Source organism: Ranitomeya imitator, chromosome 1 (genome assembly GCF_032444005.1).
Source record: "Ranitomeya imitator isolate aRanImi1 chromosome 1, aRanImi1.pri, whole genome shotgun sequence".
Taxonomy (NCBI): Eukaryota; Metazoa; Chordata; class Amphibia; order Anura; family Dendrobatidae; genus Ranitomeya; species Ranitomeya imitator.
This window is the reverse complement of record NC_091282.1, coordinates 636,114,524-636,133,254: the sequence shown is the minus strand read 5'-3', so window position 1 is coordinate 636,133,254 and position 18,731 is coordinate 636,114,524. Positions and strand designations below refer to the sequence as shown.

Here is an 18,731-nt window from a genome sequence, read left to right as displayed (position 1 = left end):
GTGTGGCGACATGCGTGTAGCAACTTTTTGTGTGTCGAGTGGCATGTGACAGGTTAGTGTAACAAGTTGTGTGCAGCAAGTTTTGCGCATGGCGAGTTTTGCGCATGGCGAGTTTTGCGTGTGGCGAGTTTTATGTGTGGTGCGTTTTGAGTATGTGCAAGTTTTGTGTGAGGCAACTTTTGCATGTGTTGCAACTTTTGTGCATGTGGCATTTTTTCCGCGTGTGCAAGTTTTGCGTGTGGCGAGTTTTCCATGAGGTGAGTTTTGCACGTGTGGCGAGTTTTGCGTGAGCGTAGTTTTGCATGTTGCGTGTTTTGAGCGGCGACTTTTGTGTTTCGACTTTTATGTGGCGAGGTTGGTGTATGTGTGGTGAAATGTGTGCTGAGGGTGGTATATGTGTTCAAGCATGTGGTAGTGTGTGGTGCAATTTGTGTGTGTGTGTTCATATCCCCGTGTGTGGTGAGTATCCCATGTCGGGGCCCCACCTTACCACCTGTACGGTATATACTCTTTGGCGCCATCGCTCTCACTCTTTAAGTCCCCCTTGTTCACCTCTGGCAGCTGTCAATTTGCCTCCACCAACTTTCCTTTCACTTTTTCCCCATTATGTAGATAGGGGCAAAATTGTTTGGTGAATTGGAACGCACGGGGTTAAAATTTCGCCTCACAACATAGCCTATGACGCTCTCGGGGTCCAGACGTGTGACTGTGCAAAATTTTGTGGCTGTTGCTGCGACGGTGCAGATGCCAATCCCAGACATACACACATACACACATATACACATACATTCAGCTTTATATATTAGATTGTTGTTATTTATTAATACAGTTTTTTTTAAATGTTCAAGTGGCTTTAGCTTCCATTTCTAAATAGTTTTATTGCTAATTTTGGAAGTGTCGTTATTCGTGGGCCTAGAATAGGTGAATCTATAGCCTAACACATTGATCCAGAGAAAGGCAAAAACCTCCACAAGACAGATATGAATTGCCCTATAGTAGAGGAGAAATTCTTTCCCGACTTCACATACAGCAATCAGACTCGTTCCCTGAATAAATGTTCCATCACATAATTTAGTACCCATCATTTTCTTATTAGCAGTTCCATATTTGAGGGATTTTACGTTGCCCATAAATATAAATTGACATCCCTCAAACATGGACATGCTACTGTTAAGGTGATATCCATGTATGGACATCTGAAATTCCCTCAAATGGGGACTTGGTATCGTTCAGGAGAACTTCAGTTGTCCATGCATGGAAATCGCCATCTAATTAGCAGGTCCCAGTTGAGGTAACCTACACCAGGTGAGAACCTTTAGTTTGTCCCTACATGGACATCACCTTCTCAGTAGCAGGTCCCCATTTGAGGTATTCTACAACAGGTAGGGACCATCAGTTGTCCATACATGGACATCACCTTCTCAGTAGCAGGTCCCCATTTGAGGTATCCTACAACAGGTAGGGCCCATCAGTTGTCCATACATGGACATCACCTTCTCAGTAGCAGGTTCCTATTTGAGGTATCCTACAACAGGTGTGGACCTTCAGTTGTTCATACATGGACATCTCCTTCTCAGTAGCAGGTCTTCATTTGAAGTAACCTACATCCGGTGGGGACCTTCAGTTGTCCATACATGGACATCACCTTCTCAGTAGCAGGTCCCCATTTGAGGTATCCTACAACAGGTAGGGCCCATCAGTTGTCCATACATGGACATCACCTTCTCAGTAGCAGGTTCCTATTTGAGGTATCCTACAACAGGTGTGGACATTCAGTTGTTCATACATGGACATCTCCTTCTCAGTAGCAGGTCCCCATTTGAGGTAGCCTACAACAGGTGGGGACCTTCAGTTGTCCATACATGGACATCACCCTCTCAGTAGCAGTTCATGTAAAGAAAAAGAGAGGGACTGACAGCACTCACACAAACGGGCGCTCGTTCCTTGTCCAGGGAACCAACCTGGATATGTCAAATAGTCCAAAAAGGGATGAACAGCGCTCCAGCCGGGTGTCGTGGTAACAAAAAGGTCTTTATTAATCCATGTAAAAGCGACGTTTCGACCAGTATCCTGGTCTTTTTCAAGCATGTAACACAGTGCAAGGTGTCGGCTTAAATGGTGTGGATACCACACAGGGCACCAATCACCAGTTAGCCACTAATTACATAAATACATACAACAAATAACATCAATCAAATAATATCCCACCCATTAAAATGGATATATACAATATCAGCGGCATGAAAAGCACAGAAAAGAAGAAAAAATCAAAGCAAAAGAGCTTATATCATATAACATTGCTGCAGTGTTTACATATCCTCCAACCAATTAGGCTCCGGCATGCCCGTAACCAGGGCTACAAATGTCCAATAGCTATCCCAATCCTCATATCCAATCCAGGTCCTCTCTATGTTTGGCGCCAAAATTCAGCCAGCCTATCCGAGTTCATCACGCTTCCAGAGAGCCCTAAATAACAAATCAGGCAGCCACTTACAACTTACATAATAGTTACATCACAATCCCGCGTCCTATCCCGGCAAGCCACAGGACCGCAGCAGGCTTAGAAGCGCCCGGATGGCTGTAGCTGCGCGCCATGGCAACAGCCCGCCCATCTCACATGACCGCAGAGCACGGCCCGCCCCGCCGCGACGCAAAAACTCCCTCCCCCAGTAAAGGAGAAGCCGCGGGCGCACGCAGGCGCGATATCGCTGAAGACCGCAGCACCGCTATACTCGATGCAAACCGGCCCAGCGGCACCGCGCATGCCACACCCCCGACTCCCCCCACCCAGGGAGGAGGCCAATGCGTCACAGCCAGAACGCCCCAAACCCGACGTCACGGAGCCGGCAAGCTAGATGTCAATGCGCAGGCGCCCACATCGTCACAGGATCTAGGTAGCCATGGCCACAGTGGGTTGTCACGGTAACCTAAAAAACAGAAATAGATTGGGTAAACCAGCTCAAGGCAGTCCAGCTCAAATACATAATACAAACAAGCATCCCTACTGGTTATACGAATCTATAGAGTACCACTAATGGGGGACAGCAAAAACGACATTGTATATTCAATCCTAAAGAATAAAAAACATTAAAAAGTGAAAACACCTTAAAAACAAAATACTGATAAAGAAGCCATAATTGGGAGAAGAGAGAACTATTTAGGAATACAAACCTGTAAATTGAAATCTAAATTAAGACCTCCAGGTTGTAAAGTCCCCAAAGAGTAAATCCATCTCATTTCCTTTTTCCTGAGCAATGATAGTCTATCCCCTCCTCTCCTCAAAGCCGGCACACTGTCTATTACTCTAAAGCGTAATTGATTGACCGAATGCTTATTATCCAAAAAGTGTTTGGGGACAGGCAAATCTGTAAGTCCTGTGCGTATCGTGCTTTTATGCTTACTGATTCGCGTCCGAACCTCCATCGTGGTCTCCCCCACGTAGGCTAACCCACACGGACACGTAATCATGTAAATAACAAAGCTCGAAGAGCAAGTATAGCGTTCTTTTAAATACATTTTCTTCCCCGTATGGGGGTGATAGAAAAACTCTCCTTTAAGCATGTTGTTACAGCTTGCACAACCCAGGCATGGAAAATTTCCAAGTCTGGGTGTGCTCAGAGTCGTTTGAATTGAGGAACTCTTAAAGGACCCAATATCAGATCTTACTAGACTATCACCCAGATTGCGTCCCCTTCTGTAAGACATCATTGGATAATTGTTAAACGCCGGTATTGATGGTAAACCGCGTTGTAGGCCCAACCAATGTTTTCTCAAAATCCTGTCAATTTGACCACTAGCTGAAGTGTACGTAGATACAAAAGGGATACGTTCCCCAGTCTGCTTAGAAGAACCTGACTCACGAGTAGATTCCCGTGGTAAGTTACGGACCTTATGATTAAATCTGCTCAGCTCCTTCTTGGGATAACCCCTGTTAGAGAATTTAAGACACATCTCATCCAGCCTCCGATCAACCACAGTGTCATCCGACACAATTCTCCGCACCCTCAGGAGTTGGCTCCATGGTAAGGAGTTAACCATTCTCCGAGGATGGTTGCAATCGAAAAGCAACAGGCCATTCCTGTCAGTCTCTTTCACAAAGATGTCTGTCTTTAGTCTATCCCCCTCTTTATACACAAGGGTATCCAAGAACTGGAGCTGAGAAGTAGAGAATGTCAAGGTAAATTGTAATTCCACGTATACTCCATTAAGATATTGATGGAATTCATTAAGCTCTGTCTCATTGCCATCCCATATTAGAAAAATATCATCAATGTAACGCCACCAAGCTCTGACGTGGTGCCAGAGGGTAGAACAGTACACGAACCTGTCCTCGAATACCGCCATGTAGATGTTGGCATAAGTGGGGGCCACATTGGACCCCATGGCGGTACCCCTCAACTGCAAAAAGAACTCATCCCCAAAGAGAAAATAATTCCTCCTGAGGATGAGCTCCAACAGTGTGAGGACAAGTCGTGCACTCTCTGGGGCCACGTCAGAGCTGGATAGCGCACATGAAACCGCGTCAAGCCCTTTATCATGCTCGATCGACGTGTATAAAGATACAACGTCGAACGATGCAAGCAGGGTAGTCTCAGACACAGTGATGCCTTCGAGTTTGTTAAGGAAGTCATTGGTGTCACGAATGTAAGATTTAGCAGATGTGGCATACGTGCGCAATACTTTATCCAAAAAAATTGCTGTTTTGTTGAAGAGAGAACCCCTCCCCGACACAATAGGTCTTCCGGGGGGGTTTAGCAAGTCCTTATGAATTTTCGGTAGTATGTAAATAACCGGTATTACCGGTGCATCAACAATCAAATATTCTGACAACTTGTGGTCAATGAGTCCCATGGCTAGGGAGTCACTGACCACAAGTTGTAATTCCTTCTGAAAACGATTAGTGGGATTACTTGGTAGTTTCTCATAGACACACTGGTCTCCCAGTTGCCGCAAAATCTCTGCTTTGTATTTTACACTATCCATCACGACAACCGCCCCACCCTTATCGGCCTGTTTAACGGTTATCAAAGCATTGTCTGCCAAGGCCCTCAAAACCTTCTTCTCAACTGATGTCATATTATGACGGCCCGGAGATTTGAATGTCTTTTTCAATTTATCAACATCTCTCTGTACCAAATCAATATAAGATTCCACAAAATGATCCCTGTTGGGCGGCTGGAAATTACTTTTAGTATACAACCCCAATTCACGCAGGGCAAAGCCCTGTGATGGTATATTCATGTTACACGACATATCATTACATTTATCAGCAAAAAATGCAGATAGTCTCAACCTCCTAAAATAGGCATGTAAATCAACTTCCAACGAAAACCAATCAGGGTTACTGGACGGGCAAAATGACAGACCTTTAGACAATACTTTAAGTTCAATATCAGATAGCTCAACAGAAGAAATATTTACCACCAAGCTCCTATTGTCAATTAACTGTCTTTCGTGTTCCTCATTTTCATCGTGTTCTTCCTCGTTGCTCGCTGTTCTCTGTACATACTCCGATTTTCTGTGCTTCCGGCCGCCTCTGCGGCCCCTCCTCCTGGATCTGCTTTGTCCATTTTTTCTCTCTCTAAAAAAAGCAAACGCCTATCGCCCTCCATGTTGGAATTCTCTGTGGAGTCGGACTCGGCAGAGGTGAAGCCAAAATTTGAATGTTTTCTCACCTGTGGCCTCCTGCGCTTCCTTGGCAACCCGGGTTTACCCCTACCCTTATAGGGGAGATGATTAGGTCCCATGTGCCATGAGAAGACCCGGCCCGCCTTATAGTCCTCCATGTCACGGAACCACTTTACCCGTTTAGTGGATTCAATATCTGCTCGGAATTTCTCCAAATTCGACTCGATTTTATTCAGTAAAGAGCCCCAATCCTGTGCTGTCAGCTGTGACTTGAGTTGTTCTTCCAATTCCATAGTTCCTTTCTTCAGCACCTCCATTTCCTTCTTTATAAATTCAATATTTAATAGCATGATATCAAATGCAAACTTATTGGTAATTGACTCAAACTTAGAGCAAAATTGTTCATTATCTGGCAAGAGGGTGGGCCTCAGATGTGGCCGTAGCCCACGTGGAATCCTCCTTGCTCTGAAATATTCCATTAGAGTCACCACATGGAGTTCCAAGGAGATATATCTATGGAATTGGAAGAACAGGATCCAGGAGGAGGGGCCGCAGAGGCGGCTGGAAGCACAGAAAATCGGAGTATGTACAGAGAACAGCGAGCAACGAGGAAGAACACGATGAAAATGAGGAACACGAAAGACAGTTAATTGACAATAGGAGCTTGGTGGTAAATATTTCTTCTGTTGAGCTATCTGATATTGAACTTAAAGTATTGTCTAAAGGTCTGTCATTTTGCCCGTCCAGTAACCCTGATTGGTTTTCGTTGGAAGTTGATTTACATGCCTATTTTAGGAGGTTGAGACTATCTGCATTTTTTGCTGATAAATGTAATGGTATGTCGTGTAACATGAATATACCATCACAGGGCTTTGCCCTGCGTGAATTGGGGTTGTATACTAAAAGTAATTTCCAGCCGCCCAACAGGGATCATTTTGTGGAATCTTATATTGATTTGGTACAGAGAGATGTTGATAAATTGAAAAAGACATTCAAATCTCCGGGCCGTCATAATATGACATCAGTTGAGAAGAAGGTTTTGAGGGCCTTGGCAGACAATGCTTTGATAACCGTTAAACAGGCCGATAAGGGTGGGGCGGTTGTCGTGATGGATAGTGTAAAATACAAAGCAGAGATTTTGCGGCAACTGGGAGACCAGTGTGTCTATGAGAAACTACCAAGTAATCCCACTAATCGTTTTCAGAAGGAATTACAACTTGTGGTCAGTGACTCCCTAGCCATGGGACTCATTGACCACAAGTTGTCAGAATATTTGATTGTTGATGCACCGGTAATACCGGTTATTTACATACTACCGAAAATTCATAAGGACTTGCTAAACCCCCCCGGAAGACCTATTGTGTCGGGGAGGGGTTCTCTCTTCAACAAAACAGCAATTTTTTTGGATAAAGTATTGCGCACGTATGCCACATCTGCTAAATCTTACATTCGTGACACCAATGACTTCCTTAACAAACTCGAAGGCATCACTGTGTCTGAGACTACCCTGCTTGCATCGTTCGACGTTGTATCTTTATACACGTCGATCGAGCATGATAAAGGGCTCGACGCGGTTTCATGTGCGCTATCCGGCTCTGACGTGGCCCCAGAGAGTGCACGACTTGTCCTCACACTGTTGGAGCTCATCCTCAGGAGGAATTATTTTCTCTTTGGGGATGAGTTCTTTTTGCAGTTGAGGGGTACCGCCATGGGGTCCAATGTGGCCCCCACTTATGCCAACATCTACATGGCGGTATTCGAGGACAGGTTCGTGTACTGTTCTACCCTCTGGCGCCACGTCAGAGCTTGGTGGTGTTACATTGATGATATTTTTCTAATATGGGATGGCAATGAGACAGAGCTTAATGAATTCCATCAATATCTTAATGGAGTATACGTGGAATTACAATTTACCTTGACATTCTCTACTTCTCAGCTCCAGTTCTTGGATACCCTTGTGTATAAAGAGGGGGATAGACTAAAGACAGACATCTTTGTGAAAGAGACTGACAGGAATGGCCTGTTGCTTTTCGATAGCAACCATCCTCGGAGAATGGTTAACTCCTTACCATGGAGCCAACTCCTGAGGGTGCGGAGAATTGTGTCGGATGACACTGTGGTTGATCGGAGGCTGGATGAGATGTGTCTTAAATTCTCTAACAGGGGTTATCCCAAGAAGGAGCTGAGCAGATTTAATCATAAGGTCCGTAACTTACCACAGGAATCTACTCGTGAGTCAGGTTCTTCTAAGCAGACTGGGGAACGTATCCCTTTTGTATCTACGTACACTTCAGCTAGTGGTCAAATTGACAGGATTTTGAGAAAACATTGGTTGGGCCTACAACGTGGTTTACCATCAATACCGGCGTTTAACAATTATCCAATGATGTCTTACAGAAGGGGACGCAATCTGGGTGATAGTCTAGTAAGATCTGATATTGGGTCCTTTAAGAGTTCCTCAATTCAAACGACTCTGAGCACACCCAGACTTGGAAATTTTCCATGCCTGGGTTGTGTAAGCTGTAACAACATGCTTAAAGGAGAGTTTTTCTATCACCCCCATACGGGGAAGAAAATGTATTTAAAAGAACGCTATACTTGCTCTTCGAGCTTTGTTATTTACATGATTACGTGTCCGTGTGGGTTAGCCTACGTGGGGGAGACCACGATGGAGGTTCGGACGCGAATCAGTAAGCATAAAAGCACGATACGCACAGGACTTACAGATTTGCCTGTCCCCAAACACTTTTTGGATAATAAGCATTCGGTCAATCAATTACGCTTTAGAGTAATAGACAGTGTGCCGGCTTTGAGGAGAGGAGGGGATAGACTATCATTGCTCAGGAAAAAGGAAATGAGATGGATTTACTCTTTGGGGACTTTACAACCTGGAGGTCTTAATTTAGATTTCAATTTACAGGTTTGTATTCCTAAATAGTTCTCTCTTCTCCCAATTATGGCTTCTTTATCAGTATTTTGTTTTTAACCCCTTCATGACCCAGCCTATTTTGACCTTAATGACCTGGCCGTTTTTTGCAATTCTGACCAGTGTCCCTTTATGAGGTAATAACTCAGGAACGCTTCAACGGATCCTAGCGGTTCTGAGATTGTTTTTTCGTGACATATTGGGCTTCATGTTAGTGGTAAATTTAGGTCAATAAATTCTGCGTTTATTTGTGATAAAAACGGAAATTTGGCGAAAATTTTGAAAATTTCGCAATTTTCACATTTTGAATTTTTATTCTGTTAAACCAGAGAGTTATGTGACACAAAATAGTTAATAAATAACATTTCCCACATGTCTACTTTACACCAGCACAATTTTGGAAACAAAATTTTTTTTTGCTAGGAAGTTATAAGAGTTAAAATTTGACCAGCGATTTCTCATTTTTACAACGAAATTTACAAAACCATTTTTTTTAGGGACCACCTCACATTTGAAGTCAGTTTGAGGGGTCTATATGGCTGAAAATACCCAAAAGTGACACCATTCTAAAAAATGCACCCCTCAAGGTGCTCAAAACCACATTCAAGAAGTTTTTTAACCCTTCAGGTGCTTCACAGCAGCAGAAGCAACATGGAAGGAAAAAATGAACATTTAACTTTTTAGTCACAAAAATTATCTTTTAGCAACATTTTTTTTATTTTCCCAATGGTACAAGGAGAAACTGAACCACGAAAGTTGTTGTCCAATTTGTCCTGAGTACGCTGATACCTCATATGTGGGGGTAAACTACTGTTTGGGCGCACGGCAGGGCTTGGAAGGGAAGGAGCGCCATTTGACTTTTTGAATGAAAAATTGGCTCCACTCTTTAGCGGACACCATGTCACGTTTGGAGAGCCCCCGTGTGCCTAAAAATTGGAGCTCCCCCACACGTGACCCCATTTTGGAAACTAGACGCCCGAAGGAACTTATCTAGATGCATAGTGAGAACTTTGAACCCCCGGGGGCTTCACAAATTGATCCGTAAAAATGAAAAAGTACTTTTTTTTCACAAAAAAATTCTTTTAGCCTCAATTTTTTTCATTTTCACATGGGCAACAGGATAACATGGATCCTAAAATTTCTTGGGCAATTTCTCATGAGTACACCGATACCTCACATGTGGGGGTAAACCACTGTTTGGGCACATGGTAAGGTTCGGAAGGGAAGGAGCGCCATTTGACTTTTTGAATGAAAAATTATCTCCATCGTTAGCGGACACCATGTCGTGTTTGGAGAGCCCCCGTGTGCCTAAACATTGGAGCTCCCCCACAAATGACCCCATTTTGGAAACTAGACCCCCCAAGGAACTTATCTAGATGCATATTGAGCACTTTAAACCCTCAGGTGCTTCACAAATTGATCTGTAAAAATGAAAAAGTACTTTTTTTTTCACAAAAAAATTCTTTTCGCCTCAGTTTTTCATTTTCACATGGGCAATAGGATAAAATGAATCCTAAAATTTGTTGGGCAATTTCTCCCGAGTACGCCGATACCTCATATGTGGGGGTAAACCACTGTTTGGGCACACGGCAGGGCTCGGAAGGGAAGGCGCGCCATTTGACTTTTTGAATGGAAAATTAGCTCCAATTGTTAGCGGACACCATGTCGCGTTTAGAGAGCCCCTGTGTGCCTATGCATTGGAGCTCCCCCACAAGTGACCCCATTTTGGAAACTAGACCCCCCAAGGAACTTATCTAGATGCATATTGAGCACTTTAAACCCCCAGGTGCTTCACAGAAGTTTATAATGCAGAGCCATGAAAATAAAAAATAATTTTTCTTTCCTCAAAAATGATTTTTAGCCTGGAATTTCCTATTTTGCCAAGGGTAATAGGAGAAATTGGACCGCAAATGTTGTTGTCCAGTTTGTCCTGAGTACGCTGATACCCCATATGTGGGGGTAAACCACTGTTTGGGCGCACGGCAGGGCTCGGAAGGGAAGGCACGCCAATTGGCTTTTTAAATGGAAAATTAGCTCCAATCATTAGCGGACACCATGTCACGTTTGGAGAGCCCCTGTGTGCCTAAACATTGGAGATCCCCCACATATGACCCCATTTTGGAAACTAGACCCCCAAAGGAACTAATCTAGATGTGTGGTGAGGACTTTGAACTTCCAAGTGCTTCACAGAAGTTTATAACCCAGAGCCATGAAAATAAAATAAAAATTTTATTTTCTCTAAAATGATTTTTTAGCCTGCAATTTATTATTTTCCCAAGGGTAACAGGAGAAATTTGACCCCAAAAGTTGTTGTACAGTTTCTCCTGAGTACGCTGATACCCCATATGTGGGGGTAAACCACAGTTTGGGCACATGTCGGGGCTCGGAAGTCAAGTAGTGACATTTTGAAATGCAGACTTTGATGGAATGCTCTGCGGGCGTTACGTTGCGTTTGCAGAGCCCCTGATGTGGCTAAACAGTAGAAACCCCCCACAAGTGACCCCATTTTAGAAACTAGACCCCGAAAGGAACTTATCTAGATGTGAGGTGAGCACTTTGAACCCCCAAGTGCTTCACAGAAGTTTATAACACAGAGCAGTGAAAATAATAAATACGTTTTCTTTCCTCAAAAATAATTTTTTAGCCCAGAATTTTTTATTTTCCCAAGGGTTACAGGAGAAATTGGACCCCAAAAGTTGTTGTCCAGTTTCTCCTGAGTACGCTGATACCCCATATGTGGGGGTAAACCACTGTTTGGGCACACGTCGGGGCTCAGAAGGGAAGTAGTGACTTTTGAAATGCAGACTTTGATGGAATGGTCTGCGGGCGTCACGTTGCGTTTGCAGAGCCCCTGGTGTGCCTAAACAGTAGCAACCCCCCACAAGTGACCCCATTTTGGAAACTAGACCCCCCAAGGAACTTATCTAGATATGTGGTGAGCACTTTGAACCCCCAAGTGCTTCACAGACGTTTACAACGCAGAGCCGTGAAAATAAAAAATCATTTTTCTTTCCTCAAAAATGATGTTTTAGCAAGCAATTTTTTATTTTCTCAAGGGTAACAGGAGAAATTGGACCCCAGTAATTGTTGCCCAGTTTGTTCTGAGTACGCTGATACCCCATATGTGGGGGTAAACCACTGTTTGGGCACATGTCGGGGCTCGGAAGTCAAGTAGTGACGTTTTGAAATGCAGACTTTGATGGAATGGTCTGCGGGCGTCACGTTGCGTTTGCAGAGCCCCTGGTGTGCCTAAACAGTAGAAACCCCCCACAAGTGACCCCATTTTGGAAACTAGACCCCCCAAGGAACTTATCTAGATATGTGGTGAGCACTTTGAACCCCCAAGTGCTTCACAGACGTTTACAACGCAGAGCCGTGAAAATAAAAAATCATTTTTCTTTCCTCAAAAATGATGTTTTAGCAAGCAATTTTTAATTTTCTCAAGGGTAACAGGAGAAATTGGACCCCAGTAATTGTTGCCCAGTTTGTCCTGAGTACGCTGATACCCCATATGTGGGGGTAAACCACTGTTTGGGCACATGTCGGGGCTCGGAAGTCAAGTAGTGACGTTTTGAAATGCAGACTTTGATGGAATGGTCTGCGGGCGTCACGTTGCGTTTGCAGAGCCCCTGGTGTGCCTAAACAGTAGAAACCCCCCACAAGTGACCCCATTTTGGAAACTAGACCCCCCAAGGAACTTATCTAGATATGTGGTGAGCACTTTGAACCCCCAAGTGCTTCACAGACGTTTACAACGCAGAGCCGTGAAAATAAAAAATCATTTTTCTTTCCTCAAAAATGATGTTTTAGCAAGCAATTTTTTATTTTCTCAAGGGTAACAGGAGAAATTGGACCCCAGTAATTGTTGCCCAGTTTGTCCTGAGTACGCTGATACCCCATATGTGGGGGTAAACCACTGTTTGGGCACATGTCGGGGCTCGGAAGTCAAGTAGTGACGTTTTGAAATGCAGACTTTGATGGAATGGTCTGCGGGCGTCACGTTGCGTTTGCAGAGCCCCTGGTGTGCCTAAACAGTAGAAACCCCCCACAAGTGACCCCATTTTGGAAACTAGACCCCCCAAGGAACTTATCTAGATATGTGGTGAGCACTTTGAACCCCCAAGTGCTTCACAGACGTTTACAACGCAGAGCCGTGAAAATAAAAAATCATTTTTCTTTCCTCAAAAATGATGTTTTAGCAAGCAATTTTTTATTTTCTCAAGGGTAACAGGAGAAATTGGACCCCAGTAATTGTTGCCCAGTTTGTCCTGAGTACGCTGATACCCCATATGTGGGGGTAAACCACTGTTTGGGCACATGTCGGGGCTCGGAAGTCAAGTAGTGACGTTTTGAAATGCAGACTTTGATGGAATGGTCTGCGGGCGTCACGTTGCGTTTGCAGAGCCCCTGGTGTGCCTAAACAGTAGAAACCCCCCACAAGTGACCCCATTTTGGAAACTAGACCCCCCAAGGAACTTATCTAGATATGTGGTGAGCACTTTGAACCCCCAAGTGCTTCACAGACGTTTACAACGCAGAGCCGTGAAAATAAAAAATCATTTTTCTTTCCTCAAAAATGATGTTTTAGCAAGCAATTTTTTATTTTCTCAAGGGTAACAGGAGAAATTGGACCCCAGTAATTGTTGCCCAGTTTGTCCTGAGTACACTGATACCCCATATGTGGGGGTAAACCACTGTTTGGGCACACGTCGGGGCTCGGAAGGGAAGGAGCACCATTTGACTTTTTGAATAAAAGATTGGCTGGAATCAATGGTGGCGCCATGTTGCGTTTGAAGACCCCCTGATGTGCCTAAACAGTGGAAACCCCTCAATTCTAACGCCAACACACCCCTAACCCTTATCCCAACTGTAGCCGTAACCCTAACCACAACCCTAACCCCAACACACCCCTAACCCTAACCACAACCCTAATTCCAACCCAACCCTAACCCTAAGGCTATGTAGCCACGTTGCGGATTCGTGTGAGATTTTTCCGCACCATTTTTGAAAAATCCGCGGGTAAAAGGCACTGCGTTTTACCTGCGGATTTACTGCGGATTTCACCTGCGGATTCCTATTGAGGAATAGGTGTAAAACGCTGCGGAATCCGCACAAAGAATTGACATGCTGCGGAAAATACAACGCAGCGTTTCCGTGCGGTATTTTCCGCACCATGGGCACAGCGGATTTGGTTTTCCATAGGTTTACATGGTACTGTAAACCTGATGGAACACTGCTGCGGATCCGCAGCGGCCAATCCGCTGCGGATCCGCAGCCAAATCCGCACCGTGTGCACATAGCCTAATTCTAAAGGTATGTGCACACGCTTCGGAAAACGCTGCGGATCCGCAGCAGTTTCCCATGAGTTTACATTTCAATGTAAACCTATGGGAAACAAAAATCGCTGTACACATGCTGCGGAAAAACTGCACGGAAACGCAGCGGTTTACATTCTGCAGCATGTCACTTCTTTCTGCGGATTCCACAGCGGTTTTACAACTGCTCCAATAGAAAATCGCAGTTGTAAAACCGCAGTGAAATGCGCAGAAAAACCGCGGTAAATCTGCCATAAATCCGCAGCGGTTTAGCACTGCGGATTTATCAAATCCGCTGCGGAAAAATCCGCAGAGGGATATATCATCAACCCTACGGATGTTTAGCGACCGTGGAGGTGCCACCCCCTGGGCTGACTCAACCCCCGTGGTGACCTATATCAGAGTACGGCAAAACACATCCGGTTAATTTCAATCACCTCAGCTGGCGTCTTTCACCTGCGTGGCTGACTCGCGCGGAGGAAAATCATTTGCCACAGTTCAAGACACAGAGAAACACGGCACTTTAATAAACTATTACGAGACGCTCTGTTTGACTGCGGGAAACCCTTCGCAATGGAGCGGTGAGTAGAAGACATTTGTCGGCCACGTAGAGACACATGAATGTACCTTGTAGTGGAGTTGTACACTTGCTGGCAAGGTGACCGGTTTTATTGCTTGTGTCTCCCCCGCAGGCACCCACGGACACCACTTACATGCCCCGTGTGCCACAGGGTAACCAAATATATATCCACACATCTGAGAAGGGTATGCCTGAGGTCACACGGTGATTCGGAGATAAAAACCGCCATAGCCTCCGCAAAGTATCAACTTCGCTGTATCGCCAACAAGGGGACAACAATCCAATTCAGTGAGCTCAAGCCCCTCCAATCCTTGGAGGAGACTGTAGCCTTCTTAGAAGGTCGCGGCTTTTTGATAGCAAACAAGCCTAGGTTTGAGTCACAAATCACACCACTGACCTGTGAAGGGCCCGCTCAGGTACCAACTGACAATCCGGAGCTCCGCCCAGGCTCCATGCCAGAGCTAGATTCAGATGTGATGGATGTGCCTTTCCTTTTACGGCCGGGAGACAGTCTGGAGGGAGACCCGTGCCCCCCGCCAGAGCTAGATTCAGATGAGATGGATGTGCCTTTCCTTTTACGGCCAGTAGACAGTCGGGAGGGAGACCCATGCCCCACGCCAAAGCTAGATTCGGATGAGATGGATGTGCCTTTCCTTTTACGGCCGGTAGACAGTCGGGAGGGAGACCCGTGCCCTGAGCCTGACCACACAGGGAGCATTTCTGACCGCATAGGCAATGAGGAGGTCATGGATGGCAGCAATTTAAGTATCCAGAAAAGGGAATGGAAAGACAAAAACCGCACGGCTACCAAGGCCGCCGGATTGTACAAGCGTCACTCATTGAATCACCCCATGTTAAAGGGGTTCCACTCGTACCTAACAGTTACCCATGGGGTCCCAAACTGTCAACAGGAGGTATCAAACGTAGCACGGTTTCTATTTTTTGTGAACCCAAAATCTGTAACTCTGGAGTACCTCGTAAAACCAAACCAGGTTAATAATTTTTTTCAACAACTTGGAAAACTCCATCTATCGAGCCAGACCTCCCTCAAAATGTTGAAGCATATACGGAGATTTACCATGTATCAGATGAGGGCTACCAAACTGAGACTAGAGAATCCTCAACTTTATAAGGCATGCGAAGTGTTCATGAATTTTACAACAGACCTTCAGAAATCATTGTACAAGGGAGCCTGCCGAGAGTCTGTAAGTAAAAGGTACACCGTTCAAAAGAGCCAATATTCAGCGCATTGTTACCAAACCTTGGATGTTGGTTAATTGCCTTTATTTTTCCCCACAGGTACGATCTATTGATGAAGCCATCAAAGTCACCCAAGGACTGCCAGATTATACTGGAGGAGGCAAGGCCAACATTTCTAGCTAGCATCGAGGCTGTGACAGATGGCGGATCAGAAGTAGATCGCCGGGAAGTGGTACTGTACCTCGAGGCCCTTCTGATTCTAAAACATCTCCAAAGACCAGGTGTTGTTCGTAACATGACGGTAAGTCGTCGGGCCCTGTGGGTCAGCGGTATTTGCTGAACCGGTTCAATATTTTTCCACCTTTTTTTTTCACATCGTAGGTTTCAGAGTGGAATGAGAGGATCCATCACACGTACCAAGGAAGACGCAAGACAATTGTGGGTGTGAAGACTCACAAGTGCTCCACCTCTCAGGTAGCAACTTTTGTACTTTCAGAGGAAGAGGAATCGGTAAGCTTTTCTCAAAGCCAGGGAACCCAGGCAACCCCACTCATTGTGGGGAGCAAAACACTCTCTTGTCCCCATGTAAAACCTTTTGGAGGGGTGCCCCCAGACTGGAGAGTAACATATATATATTTTTTTTCTTTTTCAGTGGTTCAATGCGTATGCGGAATATGTCAGACCGGTCTTTACCTTTGGCCGAAAGATTATCACAAACTTTTTCGTGACGTGTACCGGGAAGGTCATAAAAAATCCATCCATGAGACTCAGACGATACCATTCAAGGTAAGGTAGCCACAAGTCAAGTGACCCACAGCCATAAGTAGCAACCGGTACTAACAATGTGCTTTCCTCCGTAGCTACAACCTCCCAAACATCACCAGCCACCTTGTACGGCGGATTTGCGAGACATGGACTTTGTCACAATACACAGATTGCGAAAAGCGCTTGTTTGCACGCTACTTGGCACATACAAACGATGTGGCCGAGAGAGTTTACCGGGAGAAGACCCTGACCGATATGTGCCGTGCCCAAGAGCTAGTGTTCAACGCAGGAAATCATGAGGACGCAAAAATTATGTCGCCAGTAATGGCATCAACCAGTGAATTGGATAACGAGGTGGTAGACCTCACGGAAAGTGATACCGAGTCATCCGATTCTACTGAGGAGTATAGTCTCAAGAATATTCGGCTCATCCCAATCAGGAGAACAAAGCCCTTGTGAATATGTCAATTTTTATCTGACATTAATAAAATTATTCAAATGTACATTCATCTTTGCCTCTTTGACTTGCCTCACTTTTCTCCCACTTTGGGGACCCTTTCGGGGTACTCTGCAACATATTGAAGCCCCTCTTGGGTGGGGGGTAAGGGGAAATGTGATTTTTTTTTTTCTCAGAAAATTGCCCAAAATTTTCCAAGTGTCAAGGACTCTTCCAGAAAAGCTTCCCCAGGCTTCTGGAAGTGTCCTCGGTACACCTCCAGCGGTTTCCCCCTGCCTGGAAGTCTGACACATGTCTGAAATTTTCAAAGTGTGAAAGTATGGTTTTTCACCCAAAATTCAACTTTCCGCCCATGAACCACAGACTTCACCCACACTTAGGTCACTGTCTTGGGGTACACCTCCAGTGCTATGTCACGGTCATCACTGTTGTCACAAAAAATTGACTTTTGTTTAGGCCAAGCAATTTGAGGACGGCACGGCAGCCAGCAGCCCGTACGGTACAGGGGTTGATCAGACCCCCGTACGTCCGGTTGTGGTCTCCGTGCCCCGAAGGGGTTCCCGCTTCTCGCCTGCACCAGGCACGGCAGCCAGCAGACCGTACGGTCCAGGGGTGGGTCAGACTCCCGGACGTACGGTTGTGGTCTCCGTGCCCCGAAGGGGTTCCCACTTCTCGCCTGCACCAGGCACGGCAGCCAGCAGACCGTACGGTCCAGGGGTGGATCAGACCCCCGTACGTCCGGTTGTGGTCTCCATGCCCCGAAGGGGTTCCCGCTTCTCGCCTGCACCAGGAACGGCAGCCAGCAGACCGTACGGTCCAGGGGTGGGTCAGACCCCCGTACGTCCGGTTGTGGTCTCCGTGCCCCGAAGGGGTTCTCGCTTCTCGCCTGCGGCAGGCACAGCAGCCAGCAGACCGTACGGTCCAGGGGTGGGTCAGACCCCCGTACGTCCGGTTGTAGTCTCCGTGCCCCGAAGGGGTTCTCGCTTCTCGCCTGCGGCAGGCACAGCAGCCCGTACGGTCCAGGGGTTGATCAGGCCCCTGTACGTCTGCCCGTGGTCTCCGTGAGTCTTTCGCCCCTATACCCAGGGACCACACCTATGGCCATTTAGCTCAGTTGGTTAGAGCGTGGTGCTAATAACACCAAGGTCGTGGGTTCGATCCCCGTATGGGCCAAGCACATCTACAAACGCCCCTATACCCAGATGACCAATTTGCACATCAGGGTCGCTGCGGACCTCCACCAGAGTTTCCTCTGGCTTCGTCCTGCCCAGGCATAGCTCACCATCTTTCGGGTCCTATCGCGCACTCATGCTCCACCTCCCCGACAGAGGCGGGCCGATGGTGCACCCGCCGTGTCAACCCCCCGGAGCGGGCGGCGGGATCCCACCTCGGCCGGAGCGCCCCGGCCTTCACCTTCATTGCGCCACAGGGTTTCACGTCGCAACGGGGGGAGTGACGATGGTAAACCCCATCAGGTGGGCCCAGGGCAGGTGAGTCTGGCCTTGGGGGGACGTAAGGGATAAAGGAGAAGAGACCATCAGGGCACGGAGCCTCAGGCCTCCCTCGTTGTCACCCTTGCGAGGGGACCCCAGCTGCGCCATGGAGGCGATAGATGGAGGGGCAACCCTCAGACAGGCATAGCCCCGGGAGCACCCCGGGGCCGCAAGGTGCGTTCGAAGTGTCGATGATCAATGTGTCCTGCAATTCACACTTAATTCTCGCAGCTAGCTGCGTTCTTCGACGCGCGCGCCGAGTGATCCACCGTTAAGAGTCGCGCTTTCTGGTTTGGGGACACTCGGAGGCGCCCCCCTTTTCACTCTCGTGTCAGCCGGCCGCAAAAGACTGGGATGCTTTGGAGGG

At 46.4% G+C, this 18,731-nt stretch overlaps 1 non-coding gene across 1 annotated transcript; it reads right to left on the bottom strand.

Annotated features, from left to right (window-relative positions):
- Positions 1 to 18,492: 18,492 nt before the first annotated feature.
- On the bottom strand, positions 18,493 to 18,644 carry LOC138660015 (5.8S ribosomal RNA). The gene has a single exon (XR_011317519.1). It is a non-coding gene; the product is annotated as a 5.8S ribosomal RNA (ribosomal RNA).
- Between the last annotated feature and the right edge of the window lie 87 nt (positions 18,645 to 18,731).